At 48.1% G+C, this 17,068-nt stretch overlaps 1 protein-coding gene across 4 annotated transcripts in view; it reads right to left on the bottom strand.

Annotated features, from left to right (window-relative positions):
* Positions 1-17,068, bottom strand: part of TBL1X (transducin beta like 1 X-linked) — a 233,433-nt gene that overhangs the window by 140,886 nt on the left and 75,479 nt on the right. For all 4 annotated transcript variants that reach the window (XM_027050613.2, XM_027050611.2, XM_053202052.1 and 1 more), the window contains one exon: positions 6,485-6,558. The gene's annotated coding sequence lies outside the window, so the exon portion shown is untranslated. The remainder of the gene's footprint in view (positions 1-6,484; positions 6,559-17,068) is intronic.

Here is a 17,068-nt window from a genome sequence, read left to right as displayed (position 1 = left end):
GACGCTTAACCGACTGCGCCACCCAGGCGCCCCTAGAATGTTGTCTTAACTGCACCTGAGGACGTGCATGAGGAAAGCTGTGGCATTTTCTGTGTGGGTACAACATGCTTTCAGCACACACCAACCAGAATCATTTGCTATGTCTACTTTTTTTTGTTTTTCTTAAGAGAGAAAGTGAGAGAGAGCCAGTGCAAGCAGGGGAGAGGGGCAGGGTGGGTAGGGAAAGAGAGAGAGAAAGAGAGGAAGGAAGGGAGAGAGTTGGAGAGAGGGAGGGAGGGAGGGAGAGAGAGAGAAACAGAGAAAGAGAGATAGAAAGAGAGAGGGGGAGGGGGGGGAGAGAGAGCGGAAGGAAGGAAGGAAGGAAGGAAGGAAGGAAGGAAGGAAGGAAGGAAGGAAAACCAAACCCTAAACAGGCTCCAAGCCCAACAAAGGGCTGGATCCCACAACCCTGCGATCATGACCTGAGCTGAAATCAAGAGTCGAATGCTCAATGGACTGACCCACCCAGGTGTCCCCATTTACTATGTCTAAAAAACAGTGACGGTCCAGACATACTGGATTCAACTTCAAAGTATTTCTTTGTAAACCACTCAACCGCCCAACGATGGATGAACAGATAAACAAAATGTGGTCTCTATACACAAAGGAATATCATTCAGCCTTGAAAAGGAAGGAGATTCTGACACCTGCCAGAACATGGATGAACCTGGGAGATATCATACTGACTGAAATACACCAGACACGAAAAGACAAATACTGTCTGATTCCTCTTATAGAGGTACCTAGAACAGGCAAATCTGTAGACACACAAAGTGGAATGGTGGGTGAGGGGCTACAGCGAGGAACTGGGATTCAGGGTTTAATGGCTCAGAGTTTTGGTTTGGGAAGATGACAAAAGTTACACAACAATGTGAACTTAATAACACTGAGATGAAACTCAAAAATGGTTAAGACAGGGGCGCCTGGGTGGCTCACTGGGTTAAACGTCCCGCTCTTTTTTTTTTTTTTTTTTAACGTTTCTTTTTGAGAGAGAGAGAGAAGAGCGTAAGCAGGGGAGGGGCAGAGAGAGAAGGAGACACAGAATCCAAAGCAGGCTCCAGGCTCTGAGCCGTCAGCACAGAGCCTGATGTGGGGCTCAAACTCATGGACCTCAAGATCATGACCTAAGCTCAAGTCATATGCTTAACCAACTGAACCACCTAGGCGCCCCTAAACATTCAACTCCTGATTTGGGCTCAGGTCATGATCTCACGGTTTGTGAGTTTGAGCCCTGAGACGGCTCTGCACTGAGAGTGTGGAGACTGTTTGGGATTCTGTCTCTCCCTCTCTCTCTCTGCCCCTCCCCTGTTCGTGTGCTCCCTCTCAAAAATGACGAATAGCCTTTTGAAAAAAAAAAAAAGGATCCTTTCTCTCACTCTGACTTCCCTTCACTCACACAAGCTCTCTCTTTCAAAAAAAAAGAAAAGTTAAGATAGTAAATTATACGTCATGTGTATTTCATCACAATAAAAAAGAATCCTTTGTAAATCTGACTTAAATAGGTAGTAAGCAAAGCATGACCTTTCCATTATAGTCTTTTTGTAGGGGAGTATTTTCATGTTGAAAATAAAATAAAAATCTGCTAAAATAAAAAATCCATTAAAAATCTGCTAACTGTGCATACAGAAGTCTTATAAAGGTGGGGAATTTGAAAAATTACATGATTATTCTAAGTAATAAATTCAGAATTCCTCCTGACCATAAACAAATCACAAATTACACAAATTATTTTCCTTGATAGATTATAAGTTAAATGAAGTTAAACAGATTTGATGCCTATGAATTATACATACGATCGTGTTGTCATAACTGTGTTTCTTAATGCAAAGAGACACATTATTTAGGAATCGCAGTTGTGGCTATAACCTTATTCTTTTCCAAATTTGTAGTTATATTGAGTGTTGGAGTCAACGGCAGGAGAGCTAAGAGTGTAACTCCTCACCACGATGCTTCACACCCATGAGCACACTGATAGTCGTACTATGAAGACAAGAGGGCGACAATTTACATATGCACAGTTTTGGGTCATATCCCACACCAGCCAACCTCCGAACTATCGATATCTGAGCCAGACAACTCTTTGGTGTGGGAGGGTGGGAGGGAGGCCGTCCCGTGCGCTGGAGGACGTTAACAGCATCCGAGGCCTGCTCTCTAGAGGTCAATATCCCACCCACGCACACCCCAGTCCTGAAAAATATGTCTCCAGACTTTGTCAAGTGTCCCCTGGGGGGCAGGGGGCACTCTAGTTGACAAGCAGTGTCCTAAACGGAGAGACACCTGGGAACATTAAGGGTTATGGTGGAACCATTAAGAAAAACAACATACTTTGATTTATTACAAGAGACAGAAGAGTAGAGTTTCGTCAGAAACGAAAGAATTCTTTCATCATTTTGAGGACCTTTCCTAGCCATGTTACACCCAGAATCTAAATCCAAGTTCAAGAGTTTATTCTTGAGTTTAACTCATCAAGAACTTAATTAACGTCCATGTGAGTCAAAATTCCACCATGAAGAAACTCACTAGACTTTCAATCCCTTAGTTGGGAAGACGGCACACTTTTCCCAGTCTGCTTGGGCTTAAGACGAAAGGAATACCCAGCTTCTCACAAGAGAGCAGCTTTCCTGATAACCTGGAGGCAGCGTCTACATGGCTTTGCGTGTGTGTTCTGGGCATTTGAGAAAGCAGGTGAAGACAAATGTGGTTTGAAAGGAAAGAACACTGAGTAAATCTGAATGGCAAATTGAAAGGCAGAACAGAAAGCTGAATCGTGCTATCCAACAGCACCCCACCGAGGACTCTTCATCAGCTGGAGACCACACAAGGCAACTGTCCTGCCCAATTATCCACACGGAACTGATACCTTTAAATCAAGAAGCTATGGTTCCCAGGGCACCTGTGAAGCTTTATTGGTTTTGATACAATGGATCAGCAACACCCCACTCTACCCCAGCGCCCCCTAAACCCACTGAAAGACCCCTCAGGGGCACCACCTTCACCAAGGTGATTGTGAAAACCCCATAGGTGGGTTAGTCTGCAACATGGTGCACGGCCCAGGTGACACACACCAGAGGCCCTATCTTGTCCCTACTTCAATGTCCACTTCTAATCTATGCGAACAGGTAACCACCCTTTCAGGCTCCACGGCACCATTTCTCCGAGCCATGGCGCTCTTTGATTACAACTACCTGGGCCACTATGCCCTCCTTAGATTGTCTGAATAAAAAGGAACTGGTGGGAATTGGTCGCCCATCCCATGACTTAGACCTCAAAAAGGACAGCAATCCGAGAAAAAGGAGAAAGCCCAAGGCAAGCATTTAGAGTAAGCCCAACACACACACACACACACACACACACTCTCTCTCTCTCTCTCTCCAGTGGGCAAACAGAATACAGCCCAAAAGCAAACAGTGAGTACTTCGGGGTCCTCGATCACTTCCAGGCTCTGGACAGGGAGGGCGAGTGAGGGAAGGAGAGTGGGAGGCAGGAATGCCCACGGAGGGGCAACCGGGTGGCTCAGTCAGTTAAGCGTCCGACTTCAGCTCAGGTCATGATCTCACGGTCCGTGGGTTCAAGCCCCACATTGGGCTCTGTACTGACAGATTGGAGCCTGCTTCCGATTGTGTGTGTGTGTGTGTGTGTGTGTGTCTGTCTCTCTCTCTCTCTGCCCCTCCCCGGCTCATGCTCTGTCTCTCAAAATCAAACACTAAAAAAACTTTTTCAAAGGCACGAGCTGTTGACACCCACAACTTGAGTGCACTGTCCAGGGCCTGAGGCGGAGTGAACGAAGGCAGTCTCCCAAGGCCAGAGGCCGTGTATGTAACACTCTCGACGTGACAGAATTGTACACATGGAGAACCCAGCGGCTGCCAGGCGCTGGAGAGGGTGACATAAAGGAGTATCACGAGGAGCGTTCCTGGCGATGGAACGGTTCCACGTCTGTGTCAGACTCACCAGCGGCTGCACGCACAGGTGTGAGAACGTTCCATACGCGGTCCACGCAAGCACGCACACGCACACAAACGCACAAGCGCACGTGACGACTGGCGAGGTCCACGGACGGCGTGCATCTGAGTCAACAGTGCCAACCCCCATTTCCTCCTGTGAGAGCTCAGGAAGATGCAAGGCGGAAGGCGGGGAGAATACTCTGGAACTCACCGTACTGTTTTTCGCAACTTCTTGCCAAGTTGAACATTAATTCAGAATAGAAGCTTTCAAGATAACTGTCTGATGGATGAACGGATAAACAAAATGTGGTCTATTCATACAACGGAATAGTACTTGGCTATAAAACGGCATGAAGGACAGACACGTGCGACAACACAGGTGAACGTCGAAAACGGTCTGCTGGGGCGCCTGGGTGGCTCAGTCGGTTGAGCGTCTGACTTCGGCCCAGGTCATGATCTCTCAGGTTTGTGGGTTTGAGCCCCGCGTCGGGCTGTGTGCTGACAGCTCGGAGCCTGGAGCCTCCCCCGCTCGCGCTCACTCTCTCTCTCTCAAAAATAAATAAAACATTAAAAAAATTTTTTTAAAGAAAAAGAGAACAGTCCGCTGAGTCAGGAGTCAGACACAAAGAACACACCCCACGGGGCTCTCTTCACACCCAGGAACGCGTGAATGCGCCGACACAGGAAGTAGCCGGCTGCCTGCCAGGGACACGGGGAGGCGGCAACAGCGAGCGACACTGTGACAACAGTCCATGCAAGGCTCCAGCTACAGGCTGTGGTGCTGGGCGCACAACCCCGGGTATACACCGGAAAACTGCGGAACTGCACGCTTTCGGTGAGTCAACGGTCACCTGTGTGGATTCTCTCGATAAAGTGGTTACCAAAAACTGGCACCATCTGGCACCCAGTAGGTGTTGTTTGAGGTATTTCGTCACAATTTACTGTTCCTTCCTCCCCGTGGGGGTCACCCCTGGTGTTCTTTCAGGCCACAGGGTGTCCCTCTGATACCGATGGGCTCGCATTCCGCACGTGTGTCCAGGCAGATACGAGACGGGAGTTCTACCACTAGAGCAAGTCTCCTCGGAATATTCTGTACGCAGGGGTACGTACAAAGTTCACGCCCTTTCTGTTCCTCCACCACCCCCTCAATTCCACCAGCCTGATCTATCAACTTTCTCCAATGAAAAAAAATAAGAAAAGAAAGCTTTCTTGTTCCTGGCTCCTCACCGCTGCCCACAGACTCGGTCCCCCATCCAGAACACACTTCTTCAGGCTGCGTCCAAACTCCACCCATCACCAAGCCCACCTGGAGTCTCCCCTCCAGGAGGAAGGTCCAGCCTCCCTCGGTGCTCTGGCACGTGCCGGTAGAATTCCTCAGAATTCGCTCAGCAGGGAATGTCTACACCATCCCAGGGCCACCCATCCACACCATGTCTTTGTGTCGCACCCCCCACTTCATGCACCTGTAATGCTTACCCCCCAGAACAAGACCCATCTCACACCTCTGTGTAGACTCCGCAATACTCCAGAAGGAACAGATCCCAAGCACGGTCCTCCCAGAGGTGAAAGATTTTCCATACAAAGCGCGCTGGAAAGGACCGTCTTGACTCAAGCGGGAATTAGGCCTTCTTGTGAACGGGATGCATTACAGGGGCCAAGATGACAGTTCCGGACCCGACACGGCCCCTTTCTAAGTGACCGGGGATTCTCTCTGGTCTAACGACAGTCCAGGCAGGGCTCAGAATGAAGGAAATCAGCCCCGTGGGGGCCGACGTCACAGGCCAGGCTGCCTCAGAGTGGTGCCCAAGCAAGGATTTTATGGAAAATGCTGGCTGGTCCTCAAGTAGCCCGTCGGTAGCCTGTCGTCTTCCAGACACTTTCTGAGAAAAGCAAATAAGGCTAAGGGAGCCTGTGGCAGACAAAGAGTCAAAAGCCACTGTTTGTTGTAAATCAGCCTTCTAAAGACAAATTAAGTACCTCAAAAGTGTATGCCAGGGAACAGCAGAAACGAGGCTTCTCGCAAAAGCACACACATTTTAATAATGACCTCCATTTCTGTTTCCTAAAATTTCTGACTTAGGGGCGCCTGGGTGGCGCAGTCGGTTAAGCGTCCGACTTCAGCCAGGTCACGATCTCGCCGTCCGGGAGTTCGAGCCCTGCGTCAGGCTCTGGGCTGATGGCTCAGAGCCTGGAGCCTGCTTCCGATTCTGTGTCTCCCTCTCTCTGCCCCTTCCCCATTCATGGTGTCTCTCTCTGTCCCAAAAACAAATAAACGTTGTAAAATTTCTGACTTCCAGAAGCTAAACAAAGAAAAGAAGTGTTATGCAGACATGTTTTTTCTGTGCTAGCAAAATCACCTGTTACAAAAAATCCTGAGACATCACCGTGTTCCAATACTTAGAGCCAGTGCAGTACCGTTTCATTTTTAAGCACAGAAAATACGGAGAGGTCGACAGGATATTTATTACATAATAAGCAATCCATTTTACAATTTCACTTACTCAGAGCCAAATGTAGGCAAATCCCTTCTTCCTTCGAGGGTTTATTTTGAGGCCCGCTTTCTGTCTTCGGTTAGCTGTTAATGAAAAATACGCAAAGTAAGGCAAAAGCGTCCACGCAGAGACCACTCGAGGATAGCAGGTATGTGAATCGGGGCTATTGCAAAACCGAAATAATAACTGTGTCCAATGCCACACAAGAGCCAAGGGTGAATCTTAGGCTCCCTCCCCTCTTTAAAGCACACGATGACACTGTTCACACGGATCCGTTCAAAATGCTCATTATTGCAGAACCAATTACAATCACATCACCAGGGAATTTCAGTAACTGAAAAATCGACTCGGCTCTTACCAGACACGTTCTTCTCTACCCTCCAAAAACAAGCTAAGTGAAAACACAGGTGTTTCTAGGTTTAGCCCAAGTCAGAAAGTTTCTCCTGACAACAACTGCCGTTCGGCCTCGTGGAAGACAGAAATGGCGCTCGGCGCCACTCTGGTCTTAGAGACGCATGGGTCTTGTGGGGTGTCCCCAACCTGGCAGTGGAAAGGGGGGAATGTGAGGATGGAACAGCAGGGACAATAAACAAAGCAAATGGACAGCAAGATCATTTCGGATGACAGAACTACGGAAACCCCAGCTGGTGGTGGGACAGAGTCCCCAGAGTTCTGGTGGGGCCTGGGACAGCATTCTTGGAGGAGGGAGCACCTGAGCGCGGGCGAGGGAGGCCAGGCTGCACGCACAGCAAGTGCAAATGTCCTGTGGTGAGAATGATCTTGGCCAAGAGGGAGGAAGTCTGGCGGGCTGGGCACCAGAGGTTAAGTAATAACAGGTCCCAAGTCCCAGAGGGCTCTGCAGCCCATGGAACGGAAACTGATCTGGGGCGCCTGGGTGGTTCAGTTGATTAAGCATCCAAGGCTCGGTTTCAGCTCAGTTCATGATCTCCTGGTTCATGAGATCGAGCCCTGCATCAGGCTCTGCACGGGTAGTGTAAAGTCTGCTTATGATTCTCTGCTTTTCTCTCTGCCCCTCCCTCGCTCGTTCTCTCTCTCAAAATAAGACACATTAAAAAAAAAAAGAAAAAGAAAGAAATGGATCCTACACAAGCTCCACTATACCTTCTTCTTCAGCCAGTACCAGGCTTCATGAGAAAAGAAAATCTGACCCTCCTGCTATTTAAAAACCTCTCCGGGGGCTCCTGTCATGCCTAGAACGAACTCCCAGAGAAACTCCTGCTCAGCAGAGCCGCTCGCGGCCGGCACCGTGCTGGCAGGAAAGATGATCGTGAAACAGAGAGAGTGTGTCGGGTTCGAAGACATTCTGACCTAGAGGACGCGCGAGGGGGAGGGGGCGGGGAAGCATGCATGACGGGGACGGGACAAACGAACCCAGCATGACTTCCGGGTTCAGGGTTTGGGCCACAACTTGGAAGGCGGTACCATTTCTTGGGACGCAGGACCGAGGAGAGGAAAATGGAGACTTTCTGTGGGTGATGCGGTGAAATGCTATTCCGTCGCTCAGTGGACTGTGAACGAGGTAGTCAAGTACACCCGCCCGAGCAAGCAGGAGACATCACAGTTGCAGCGTTGTCTGGAACTCATCCCACGACCATGACCTTCAAAAGCTACGGGCCTGAATGGGAGTGCCCCAAACAGGGTTTCTCGCCCCGGGCACCGCGGTCACTGTGGGTCAGGTCACTGTTGTTGGGGCTGCTCTGTGCCCTGAGCCGCACGCCTGGACTCCCCGCGTCAGATGCAGGTGGCAATCCACACGCCCCGCCCGCTCCGCTGTGCTAACCCAAGCTGACTCCGGCTGTTACCAGGCGTCCCCCCCCACCCCCCCCCCCCCCGGAGGGCACAAGTGCCCCGCTGAGAACCACCGGTCTACAGACCGCACGGTGTGCATGGAACCCTGACAGAAGGAGCTGTCAGTGAGAGAGGAGAGTGCAGAGAACTAGGAGGAAATCTTGGGCGGTGTGGGGTCCCTGGCGTCTAGGGACAGACCGCTCTCAAAAATCACGGAGCGACTAACAAATGACTGCCACTGAGCTGGAGGACTAGGAGGACTCCAGAGGACGGGATGACAAGCAACCACACTGTCTTGTCTGCCCACGCTCGCCCCATGGAAGAAATCCGGGGAGGCTTCCTGGAGGCAGCAAAATCCCTGTTGGCCCAAGAGGCCGGGCGAGGAGGAAAAGAAAAGGGGCTGCGGTTGAGGCAACAGCTGCAGGCCAGAGGACCTTGGGGTCACAAGCACTCTCGGGGTGCGGGGAAAGCGGATGTGTGTAGCAAGGTGCCAGGATGCCAGAATGGGGCCGCCCTGTCCCGCCCGGGGAAGAGGTGGCCCCCGGGGTAAGGTGGCTCCGCGGACGGCACACTCCCGGGGGCGGAGGTGGGGGGAGGGGGTGACTCCAAAATTCCACACGAGCCACACAGTTCTGCCCAAGCAGGAGCCAGGGGCACCCTGGACGAGCCAACCACTTCTCTTTTCCGTTTTCTCTAAGCTTACAAGCGCTCGGGTCCCCGGTGCACGGCGCTCAGAGCCCTCGACTGTGTGAAAATTGCTAACGCAACTTGCCAGATGCCTGATCCGTTTTCCTACCCTGTTCTGTCTTCATCCCACAGTATTACTGTGCACACACATTGTACTGAAAGAGGGAGAAGGGGAGCGGGGAAGGAAAGTTGGGGGCGGGGGGAAGAAGGGCAGATTTACAGGTCTCACTTTGCTCCTAATTAATTATAAGCAACTCTCCCTGGACCACAGATTCCTCGGCTGTGAAATGAGGGCATTAAATTATTTATGAGGTTTTATCCACATCACAAAATCTGAGGAACCATTTTCCTGTTGACTTCCTTTGTAAATTCTCAGGGAAAACACTTGCCAAGAACTGAACCAAGAGCGCTGCACAGGGATGCTGGAGGGGGTGGGGGGAAGAATGTGTGCGTCTGTCTGTCCCGCAGCCAACTGACCACAGAAATACATCCAAAGGCTGCCATATTGTCCCAAAGTTGCCATAAGGATTAACATTTGCACCCCAGAGAAATTCAAGTTGTGCCATCGGGAAAACAATGCAAAAAATGTCAGCTATGTTTTCAGAGGCCACTGAGCATGACAAAGAAGCTGCCATTTCCTCCTGAGCCCTTTCTTTTTTTAGTGAGCCCTGAGCTAACCGGGCCGAGAGCCAGGGGCTAAGCCGGGCGCTGGCAGGAGGAACCAGAGGACGGAGGACACTTCATTCGCTACGGGGTTCAAGTTCTGTGTAACGAAGCTGCTGTTTCCTGCATCACGGGTACCGAATAGCATTTTTATGTATTGCCACAAATTCATTCAATAACGGTTTTTAAATCCTTTAAAGCAGGGGTTCTCAAACAGGGCTGTCTCCCACGGGACACTGGGCATTTCTAGTTGTTGAGACCGGAGGAAGAATGTTAGTACCATCTAGTAAAGCACTCGGGATAGCCCTTCTTAGCAAAGAATTACCTGGCTGAAATATCAATCCTGCCAAGGCTGACCACACTAAGACTTCTATAATTTTATAGCAGATACATCCTATATACTTCCATGTTCCAAAGCATTTTTATCCCTTTCAAAATAATGCATGTACACCGTTGTATGTTTTTTTTTTTTATAACAATCCTCATAATCCACTCCAAATTGGCCTGTTTAAAAAAAAAATTCCTTATTTTGAGGGGGGTAGAGGGGCAGACAGAGAGAGAGAGGAGAGACAGAATCTGCTGTCAACGCAGAGCCCGATACGGGGCTCAAACTCGCGAGATGATGACCTGAGCCTAGATCAAGAATCACATGCTTACCCGACCAAGCCACCCAGGTGCCCCGACATGTACATTGTTTTAAAAAATAAAATACAGGTGAGGCAAAAGGCTCCTCTCTTTACTTCCAAGCTTTTTATAGCGCCATCTATCCCCAATTCTACTTCCCAAAGCAACCACTTTCAAATCTTAGAACTGTTGGAATTACTGGCAGTGATCCTCAGTATGACTTCCCTGTTTCTAAAAGACATGCTTATGATATTTCCTATCAGCTTCAGATAATATTTATTTGATTTTCTCAAATACACATAAGGATTTTGGTTTTTTTTAAATCCCCACCCTCAATTCTCTGCTTACCTGCCCACATTTTCCCAGTAGTGTCATCGTTTTTTTGGCTAAATGTGTATTTGACAGATAATTACTTTGACAATGGAATGGGCAGTATGGTGTGATTACAATTCCTTTCTTATGCAAACCTTTTGTTTTCCTGGAGTTACTAATTGTGTTTGTTTTTATTTTCTTAGTTTTCTTTCTTTTTTTTCTTTGTATCCTTTGGTAATTCTTCCAGCACTGTCCACAATCTTTTGATTCAGGTTTTCACGTGATCAAAATTCTCAGATAATCTGTCACCTCTATGTGTTTCCTCCTCAATCATCCCTATATCTCCCAAATACACATCAGACCTTCTGAAATGTCTTGCCTCTGCTCCAGTCTGTAATTGTCAGCAACAGGCCTGCTATATAGACTTCATGCCTTGAAACCATAACAACATCTTGAGAATACACTGTATCTCTTTCTGTTTCTCGGATCCCAACTCTCCCCAGTGTTAGGTTTACTCTCTCATTTTGGCCGGACACATTCTCTAGTAGATTTCAGGGAAATGACGTGTAAAAACTAAATGTTACCTATATCCTGAATATGTATAAATATCTTTATTCTACCCTTAATTAACAGCTCGCGAAGAGAGGACTTCAAAATTCTTTAAAAAATTTTTTTAATGTTTATTTATTTTTTCAGTGAGAGAGAGAAGAGGACAGAGCGCAAGCAGGAGAGGAGCAGAGAGAAAGGGAAACACAGAATCCAAAGCAGGCTCCAGGCTCCAAGCTGTCATGACAGCACAGAGTCCGACGTGGGGGCTCGAACCCACAGGCCACGAGATCATGACCTGGGACCAAGTCGGGCACGTAACGGACTGAGCCACCCAGGCATCCCATGACTTCAAAATTTGAGTGAACATTATCTGCACAGAATTCTATGCTCAGGCTCTTTTCTTTCCTCTTTTTTTTAACGTTTATTTATTTTTGATAGAGACAGTGAGAGTACGAGTCGGGGAGGAGCCAAGAGACAGGGAGACAGAGGATCCCAAGCAGGTTCTGCGCTGACAGCAGAGAGCCCAACGTAGGGCTGGAACTCACAAACCGTGAGATCATGACCTGAGCTCAAGTCGGACATCTAACCAACTGAGCCACCCAGGCGCCCTGCTCAGTCTCTTTTCTATCTTCCAGTGTTGTCATTAAGAAATCTGGTATCATTTTGATTCTAGATCCTTCACGTGACTTTTAAATCCAGAATACTGCTTAGATACTGCCTTTACCTCTAATATTCCAAAATGACATGACAATTAGCTTTCATGTAATAATTTTTTTTATGTGCTTAATTTTTAAATTCAAAAAAAAATTTTTTTAATGTTTGCTTATTTTTGAGGCAGAGAGAAACAGAGCATGAACAGGGGAGGGTCAGAAAGAGAGGGACACAGAATCTGAAGCAGGCTCCAGGATCTGAACTGTCAGCACAGAGCCTGACATGGGGCTCGAACTCACAGACCGTGAGATCATGACCCGAGCTAAAGTTGGAAGCTCAACAGACTGAGCCACCGAGGCGCCCCTCTATGTGCTTAATTTTTATTCTCTTTTCTAGTAACCTGGTGTGAAATCGTATTTTTTTTTTCCACACTCTCTTCCTTGGAATACCTTTAGGCAAAAATCTGAATAACCATCTCTCGTCTATGTGACAGAACTTTCTGCGCTCTAGCTTCACTGACCAATAAGGTATTCATTAGCTGCATGTAGATACTAAGCACTTGAAATGTTTGGCTAGTGTGTCTGAGGAACTGACATTTAAATTTTATTTCATTTTGGGATGCCTGTGTGGGATGCCTGGGGTGGCTCAGTTGGTTAAGCGTCCGACTTTGGCTCAGGTCATGATCTCACGGTTCATGGGTTCGAGCCCTTCATCGGGCTCTGTGCGGACAGCTGGAAGCCTGGAGACTGTTCCAATTCTCTGTCTCCCTCTCTCTCTGCCCCTCCCCCCACTCGCATTCTGTCTCTCTCTCTCTCACAAATAAACATTTAAAAGTTTTTTTTTAAAGTAAGTTTTTTTTTAATTTTTAATTCAAGTACAAATAGTCACATGTGGCCAGTGGTTACCATATTAACACAAATCTAAAGACTGTGACAAATGGGGAGATGGGGGATGACAAAGGAGAAGCAGTCAGTGCCTTCAGCCCCAACTCTAAGATGATATTAACCGTGAGTTCAGAAGAAGGAACTGAGGGGAGCCGAGGTGGCTCAGTTGGTGAAGCATCCGACTCCTGACTTTGGCTCGAGTCATGAACTCCTGATTCGTGAGTTCGAGCCCTACATCAGGCTCTACACTGACCGTGCGGAGCCTGCTTGGGATTCTCTCCCCTCCTGTCTCTGCCCACTCCCCCCCTCAAAATAAGTAAATAAACTTAAAATAGGAGGAGGTGGAGGAGGAGAAATCGGGTATAATTTCTACATCCTCGCCATTACTATTTTCACTATGAAGTTCCTCATGGTCTCCTTCTTCATGAGAACACAAGCGCCCTACACTACTTCTGTACAGGAGGGGGTTTAGGGGACAGAACTAAAGAAGCATACCAGAACATTCTCTGGGCTCTCATTCATTCATTTACTCATTCAACAAATACCACAAACATCACACACTGTTATCCAGACATTCTATTAACAATGACCATGAGGGGTGCCTGGTTGGCTCCGCTGGATAAACGTCCGACTTCAGCTCAGGTCATGATCTCACGGTCCGTGGGTTCAAGCCCCACGTCAGGCTCTGTGCTGACAGCTCAGAGACTGGAGCCTGCTTGGGATTCTGTGTCTCCCCCTCTCTCTGCCCCTCCCCCCTGATGCTCTGTCTCTCAAAAATGAATAGACGTTAAAAAACATTTAAAAACAACAACACAATGGCCACGACAGAAAACAGAACCGCAAAAACCAAAACGAAACCCAAACTGCAAAAGTCCCGAGCACCCAAGACAAACCCAATGAAGCCGTTGTGTCATCTCCATCACTGGGACCCATTTTCTTTAGAGCTCAGAGCCCACTAATACAGCAGGCCTGTAACAGGTGTGCACTGGAAACGAATTAAGAGTAGGATCCAAACCAAAAGAAAGTCGTTATGGTTTTTCTCAACTCTCAGGAAGAGCGTGTTAGCCCTGTGGGCATCGGGAAATAAATGTTCAGGGAAAATCATTCCTTTTTTATTTAGGGATCAATAGGGAAACACATTTTTTTCCATCTATTCTTTAGTAAGTCATTTCATATCCCTTTGTTCCTGCAAAACACGACTTTTTATTATGTCGGTAGGGTTCAGAAGTTCAGCGTGAAAGTACCAACTGTTCAAAGAGGAGAAAAACAGACACCAAACTTGATTTCTGTGATTTTCCTTTTCCTTTTTAATCTACTATGATGTTAATGCCAAGCCCTTCAGGCTTGTACAACCAGCAGAGTCCATGCTTCTCACTCACACTGATGTATCTGGATGCATACGGATAGGCACATGTGGCTCCCATTCACCCACCACCCCAGCCCAACAGAGGCAGCCATATGCCGCTCACAACAAACGAAAGGCTCTTTCCTGACTCACACTATGATACACCAAGCAGATTTCATACAGAAAGACCCAGATACGGCTTGTCACGTGAAAATCTGATACAAGGTAATGGCATGACTTGACCGGGCTTATGATTATATAATCTATCTAGAATCTAGGGCCGATAGCAACGGAAGAAAACAAACCCACAGCAAATTTTAATAAGCTGTCAGTCGTACAATATTTGCTTCTAAGCAATTATTATGTAAATTAGAACGAGCGATTAAATTTCATTCAGTGGCATGAAACTGATCTGATCTTCAGTGAGAGAAAAATAACCACAACATTTAAAGAAGACATATTAAAGTATTAGGAGAACATGATCTTTCTTACTTAGCAAACTGTCAGTCAGCAGCCATCTGAATCCCTCCCCGCAGATACAATACGAAGCTGTATGAAGATAATCTTCAGGTGACTCTATTCAGTTTTTTGTTTATAGAGGGCATCGCGCATCATGAGGTAGGAAAGAATCCACTGAACCTCTTCCTCATCTCCCAAAGTACCGTCTCCACATTTTGCAGTGAGCACGGAGCATAATTTTAAATGTAATTGTCAAGCGCGTTATCTGTTCACTGAAATTATGATTAAAAGTTTCCGAACATCATACGGCCCTAGTGATCACATTTCAGTTTCTACCATTTGCAAACACCTGCTATCTCCCACTCACCTGGAAAGGTCAATCGTACTGTCTTCAATTTCAGTTAACAGTGCTGCAAGCAAATCCCTTTTGTAAAACAATTACGTTCAATTATTTGCTTACATACATACTCCAAAATCCGGGACACCAGTGTCCATGGTCTGCTCATTTAAGAACTAAGTATTAAAACACACACACATCCACACATCTGTTTCTGGTCACCAAGCATCGTCCTTTAAGTGTTACCTCCATACTCAGGAGATCAGGAAGATGCCCTACATAAAAATTCACATCAAATCAAGACTAAAAAACCCCAACACTCTTACACAAACATACTGGAGTTTCACTATAATGAAAGAAGGTGGGGGCGCCTGGGTGGCTCAGTTGGTTAAAGCTTCTGACTCTTGAACTCACCTCAGGTCATGATCTCACGGTTCGTGAATCGTGGGATCACACGGGGCCTGCTTAGGATTCTTGTTCTTTCTTTCTGACCCTCCCCCACACTCACATGCACACACTCTCTCTCAAAAGAAATAAATGAACGTTTAAGGAAAAAGAAGAAAAAAGCTTGAACAACTCTTGTAAAGGTAAACCCCCAAATACCCAACTTTCTAATCCCCATAGAAATCCCCAACTTTCTATGCCCCTTTGGAAACAGATGCCTTCAAAATGATTTTTAAGCCCGAGACTTTTCCAAAAATTGATTTTTTTTAAGTTTTTATTTATTTGAGGAATCTCTACACCCAACATGGGGCTCAGACTCATGATCCTGAGATGGAGAGTCACATGCTAGCCAGGCGGCCAGCCGGACGGCCCTGGAATTTTTAAGTGTCAAATTCAACAGCTGGGAGGAGAGGCCGTTGGGAATTCTGTTGTGGTTTACACTGTGGGTCACTCCTGCCCCCAGCATTTAGACCAGAGGTTTTCTATTGGGGGTGATTATGCCCTCCCCCAAGAGACACTGGCGATGGGCAGAGACATTTTAGGTTGCTGCAACGGGGGAAGAAGGGTTCCTGGCACGTAGTAGGTAGAGACCAGGGGCGCTGTTACACATCCTACAACGTACAGGTCAGTCCCTACGACAACCACCTCAAAAAGAACACCACGCCCCCAGCTTCTGCCCGGGCTGTGTGCAAGCCCTCCTAACTGGTTTCACACTCCCCAGCTTTGCACCCTTTGAAAGAACCATACGTCCAAGTCCAAGTGCTGCATCACGGCTAACGTCTCTGCGTCACTCGTGCATGTTACCCCCTCGGCAAGCTCTCCCTGGAACCCAAGCCTGGTCCTCAGACGTGTGTCCTCCAGGCGCACTCCTGTGCTTCCACACCGACAAGTGAGCCAGGCGATTACCAGCACGGACACTGGGGCCAGAGGGCTCCGCGAGAACCGCCTGGCTCCCCGTGCCAGCTGCGTGCATATCCTGGGGTCGGGCATCCTCGCACCCCAGGTCCTCTTCTGCGCGAGGTGCGTAGGTGAACCCTCATGACGACGTCAGGGGTACACGCCGCCCTTCATACACAAGGAGAGCAGAGAACCCTCCCTGGCACACAGCGGAAACTAGGCAAGTGTCGGCCAAAACTGCCCTTGTCATCGTAGTCCATGCATGATGCAATCAGCTCACAGCCTTGTCACGAAGCAGACGTGTGGCCGCAGATGACGACCCGGGAGTCACGCTAAGATACACGGCGTGGCCCCTGACCTGTGGGAGACCGTCAGCACTAGCGGTGACTAACGGAGGGCAGCCGAGGCACTGAGCTGATCCCAACAAGTTATTCCCAAGCTTTCCTTCTCGTAAATCGAGAAACACCAATTCTCTCTGTGCTAATTCTTAAATTTTTTTTAAATGTTTTATTTATTTCTGAGAGAGAGACAGAGACAGAGCACGAGCAGGGGAGGGGCAGAGAGAGAGGGAGACACAGAATCGGAAGCAGGCTCCAGGCTCCGAGCCGTCAGCACAGAGCCCAACGCGGGGCTCGAACTCACAGACCGCGAGATCATGACCTGAGCCGAAGTCGGACTCTCAACTGACTGAGCCACCCAGGCGGCCCCATGCTAATTCTTTATACCTGTTTAGTGGCAGACGTTGAAGACCTTTTACTTCCATAACCTCATTTTCACTTCCTGCTTTTCGACAAAAGTTATGGAGCACATCCGGGGCCCCAAGGTCCTGTTTTCAATGGAGTTTAGAGGAAGCCGCCGCACCTTGCTGCCAGAGATAGAAAAAGAATTTCCGCTCCTCCGTTCGAGGTAACTTCAAGCCGGAGAATTTGTTT

The sequence above is a fragment of the Acinonyx jubatus genome, chromosome X, assembly GCF_027475565.1.
Source record: "Acinonyx jubatus isolate Ajub_Pintada_27869175 chromosome X, VMU_Ajub_asm_v1.0, whole genome shotgun sequence".
Classification (NCBI taxonomy): domain Eukaryota; kingdom Metazoa; phylum Chordata; class Mammalia; order Carnivora; family Felidae; genus Acinonyx; species Acinonyx jubatus.
The sequence above is the reverse complement of the archived record's forward strand: the minus strand, read 5'-3'. Positions and strand labels throughout refer to the sequence as shown.